This window comes from Charadrius vociferus, unplaced genomic scaffold, assembly GCF_000708025.1.
Source record: "Charadrius vociferus isolate BGI_N301 unplaced genomic scaffold, ASM70802v2 scaffold183, whole genome shotgun sequence".
Classification (NCBI taxonomy): domain Eukaryota; kingdom Metazoa; phylum Chordata; class Aves; order Charadriiformes; family Charadriidae; genus Charadrius; species Charadrius vociferus.
In genome coordinates, this window is record NW_009648250.1 from 208730 (window position 1) to 213889 (window position 5160).

Consider the following 5160-nt stretch of genomic DNA (forward strand, 5'->3'; position numbering starts at 1 on the left):
GAAAGAGGCCTTCGTTACAGGGAAAGATTTGTCTCCACACCAGAGAAAAATGCAATCAGTTTAGTCACATAACTGCATTTCGTGGGCTTTCTCCTGGACAGAAGCAGATATGCTATAAACCAGTCATAGGTTTCAAGGAAAAAAAGTCAGTCTTGGGCGGAAAATCCTTGTCTGGCAAAAGCACGTCTGAAGCCTGGGACAGTGTCTGGGTATTGCGAATTCTCAGATGATAACAATTGTCCAGGCCGGAGTGGTGAGAGTTACATTTGTTATATCACATTATTTTCTTAAGCACTTTGAAATTACAAGGTGACTAACAAGGGACCAAGAGACAGATTGGTTCTGCAGCAGAAGGGGTGCCATTTCGTATTGGGTGTCCAAAGGTGAGAGGGTCCCCTGATTTTGAAAAGGTGACAGAGTAGCTTTGTGTTTTCAAATTTTTTCACTTTGAACATTCCACACTCAAAGCAGAGACTGAGACTGAGACTGACTATCTCAAAACAAAAAGAGGAAAAGAGACCATTCAAGCCTCTCTAAGTGCTTTCTGGGCCGGAGAAGCCTTGGAGAGTAGAAATCTTACTTGCCTGATACACAGATTTGATTAATATGGGCTCAGTTCTGTCACTTAGTGCATTGTTTGTCAGGCTGCACAGGAGTGACTTATGCCACTGTAGAATGATTTGCCAAGTAAATCCCTATCATATCTATTAGAGTAACATTTGTTTAGTTATCGACAAAGTTCCTAAAATATTAAAAATGGGTATTGAACCTTTTTTATTACTATTCCAGCTCAACATCTGTAGCAAAAATAATGCCTCTCTAGATTATTTCCTCATGATAAAAAAGATGTTTCAGTTGCTGATATAATTTTCCTGCTACTTAATTATGTACAACATTAATTAAAATGGAAAGTTGCATCAAAGGTGTAAAGATATTGCTGACTTCATTAAAAAGAAGGCAGTTTTGGTTTTGTGCAAAAGCATTATGATAAGAAAATAGAATTTAACATAGAAAATTTAAGAATTTAACAAGAAAATAGAAGTTAACATTTAGCCAGCAGCAGAATTGGAATTTTCAGAAGCAAAATTTTAGATGTAAGAGAATAAATCTGTCAATAATTTCTAGCATTGAGTGTCTCAATTTTATCCCAGAGCTTAGCGTCTAACTGGTATGATTTATATTGGCTTTTTCTCTTCTGATTTAGGCTAGTTATCCTCAAAGGAGAAATTTTGGCTGAAGAAGGTTGTTCAGTTTGTTATATAAAACAAATAATGACTTTATTTGTAAAATATTGCTGTATGTCATACACATAAAAATTGACAAGATGTCTAAGAAAATAAGAGACTTAATTTTCTTTTATAGGCTTAATGAAAAAGAATTGCCTTAGTTTAAAAGAAAGAACGAGAGAGTATCATTTTGTTCTTGACATTTAATTAGATTTTGCTGTTGCACAGTTTTATCAATAATTGGATAATATTATGAGTTCAGGCTAGTGAATTCTGAAATGATTCCTCCAGTGTTAGAAAACTTTCTGTATGTGACTTGCAAATTGATACCTCAGTGTAAGCAACAGCACACCTTTGAATAATACATGATTCTTTTGATGTGTCTTTAATACATCTAAAAGAGCCTTCAGAATGCAGAGTAGTTTAAAGTTACAATTCCATCCTTGCTTTTAATCAGATTGTCATTAGAGAGAACCTGAATCTTCTTAAATTGCAAATACAGGTTGAGCATGAAGGTTACAAGTTCCCTTCATGTCTTCTTCATGTCTTTTCGTATGTACTGGCAATGCCGTGTCCTCTGGTAGCAGTTCTGCTTCTGTGAAGCCTGTTTACCTGTGTTGCGGCTACTTCCACCTTGACATGTTTTATGTTTGTTAGTTTATGTTTTTTCATTCTGCTGGCAGAAAAGGAGGGAGAGATTCTAAATAAAATGCTTGACTTTTCCCCAAGCACAAAGTGTAACTCCTATATGTGTAACCTGTGTTTATTAACGGCATTTTATGGCTACAATTTTACATGTTAAAATACAGAGCCCAAGGGTAGTTATTTAAGTGAAGGTGATTTTCAGAGAATGAGGAACTATTGAGCTCAATGAGAGCTGTGGTTAAGGGAGCTGAAAAATCGTACTATGGTAACTTGCTTAACACCTAAAAATTTTTATTCTCCTCTTCCTGACCATTTTTGGTCTAAAGCATTTTACAGAATGGATAATAAGAATAAGAATGTCTCTCTTTATGTGTAAAAAAGTGAGACCTAGAGAAAGTGAGTATTTTGGCAAATGTCAAACAATGAGTCTCAGATTTGAAAATGTAAGCAAGGATGCCTATGTACTTATGCCGTACTTATTGGGAATGATGGCATTTCCGTTTTCTTTAGAGAACCTGTATTCAAGTGCTGTAAAGGATTTAATTTGGGGGGAAAAAGAGGAATAATGTTCAGCTAGAAAAGTAGAAGATTTGGTATGACTGCAGGAGATATGAATATGAATAGGGAGAAATCAGTAACATGATAAAATTACCCTTCACTGGACGAACTGTATAGCTATAACTTTTCACCAGAAAACAAAAATATAAACGTATCATGTATTATATAGACAAAAATATAAAATTAAGGGTCAGTATTTAGTACCTATTATAAAAAGAGGCATATAAAGTATGGGAGTAATATTCATATGGGGGAGGCAGCAGTATTTCAGATTCTTTTATGCTGACTAGTACAAGTTCAGTGATGAAAATGCCCAAATGGAATTGCTATGAAAAAATTTACTTTACATGCTCTCTGCCTGATTCAACACGCACACCAATGTGTATTCAAGTCCACCCGTACTTTGATAGCACTTGAACAAATGCTCTGCTGATTAAAGAGCCTTAAATTCTAAGCCTTGTAATTCATTGCTTTTGGCACTGAATTTTCTTATAATGAAGCAGCTGATGAGCTTGGGTGAAGAGAGTTGGGGCCCTTTATGCTGGGCGTTACAGACACTAATGCTAGTAGTTTCACAGATCTTAGGTACTGGTGCTATTATGGTTGCACGTGAGGGACTAGATCATCAGTTTCAGGGAAAAAAAAGTGTCCCTGGCACAGAGGGAAATACCCGTTTCAAATACATTTCACAAGGACATAATTTCACTAGGAAACACGAGGCACAAAGTACATTTTGTTTTTAATTATATATGCACAGCCCACTGAGAACATAAAGGAAATAATTACATACTATCTCGATAATCTTTTCTACAACACTGATTTATGAGCAACAACTTACTGTAGCTCACAATCTACAGTTTGTGTCTTAGATTTAAGATCTAGAAAAATTGTTCAGTGAGTCCCCTTGCAGATTGCTCCTTCTGCATTAGCATCAGGGAGCTCCCTCCCACCTCCGTATGTGCTGCCAGGAGATCGGTCACTGAGGGCACATGAGGGACAAACTGCACTTCCACAGTTCTGCTGGATTATCTTGCTGTAGCCTGAGCTGGTTAGCAGCTGTTATTAAGTCTGCCCGACTTCAGCCCTGTGGTTGTGGCCTGGAGGGAACTCTTGCGTGGGATAAAATGGCTCATTTGCAGTTGAGCCTACTCTAAGAGCTGTGAGAGATTCAAGCATTTCAGAGATTTTTTAGGGATATAACCGAAGCAAGTTTTTACTGAACTGCACATTCTTAGAAATATATAACCTGGGTAAATGTAGGTGTATCTTCATGAAAATAGCAAAGAGGACATTTCAAAACAAAATTTCAAATATTTACTCAAAAGTGTGGATCCAGATGCTTTTAATTATTGAAATAATATGTATAATACTTTGCTTTGATTTCAAAAGCAGCCAAAATAATTCAGCTGAAATTTTGCTAATCAAAAGCAGCCTGCGGAGTATATTCAGCATGGAGAGTTTCAGCTCAAACAGTTATAGTTCGGCAAATTTAAAAGCAATTGAAAACAGGTTATTATAATAGGAAGTGTTGGGCAACCTAAATTGCAGGCGGGTCTGTGAGTCCAAACTATAATTTACTGGATGTAGAAAGTAATTTCTAAGTGTAAGATGTTAATTTATAAAAAGTAGGTGGAGAAAGGGTTTCTTGGTATGGTTTGTCAGAGTTAGTATTGGTTAAAATATTTTAATACTTTTAATATTGACATATTTTAAATTGGAGATCTAGATTTCAGTAACATGACTTTTTTTAACAACATTTATCTCATCAGATGTTTTTGTATCATTTGGATTTTGGTCAGAGGTAGGATCTGTTGAAAAATTCCCTAAAACTAAAATTCTAGTGGAGAAAATTATTAATTTTTTAATTGAGATGCTTACAGAAATACTCCTTTCCATAAAAAGCAGAGTTTTTATAGAATGGTCAGGTTTAGAGTTAAGTTTTACTCTAACATGCATAAGATGTGTTTTCAGGTCGCTGTTGTATGGAAGTGAATCTTCAGCAGGGATTCACTGATATGGGTCTGCTAAAACTCATTTTAAATGAGCTGTCTAGTCAGCTTGCATTAACAGAATAAGTAAGCTGTGAGGATCATCAAATATTTAAATGTCTGCTGAGGTAAATTTCTGGTTACCTTTAAAAAGAGAAAATACTATGTGTTTTGTAAGGGACAGCTCTACTTCAGCCATCGTATTATTTAACTGATATGTATTAGTACTACCTCTAGCTTCTCAATTAGACCTGAAATCACACTGTGGAAAGAGCTGTAAAGCAAAAGCCTGAAAGACATAGAGATATTCTGTCTCAGCTAAGGAAACTGTCAAGACAGTTATTTCAAACAAATGCTCAAAGACTAAATGAAGAAGTTAGAACTATCTCCCAGAAGTGAACCCACAACACAAGGCATCAATTCCAGAGTCGGCGGTTACTGGTGGGAAGAACTGCTGCTGCAAGTAAAATGGGCTAGATATCCATGTGGCTTCTCTTCTACATCTGACACTTGGAGAAGTGGAGAAGAGGATGTCAGGCTGACAGATGTAAATGTAGATGTCACACACTAAGGAAGAAGCACTGTATTTAATGCCAAGGGCAGGAAAGCACCTTGCCAAATGACAACAATGTGGACTTCATTGGAAGATGTGTTGAAACTGAAAGCGGGATGACCCTTGAGTGAGTAGTAATTATAGGAGCAAACAGGAAGGTGACTGTAATCTTCAATTTCAGAGTTAATCC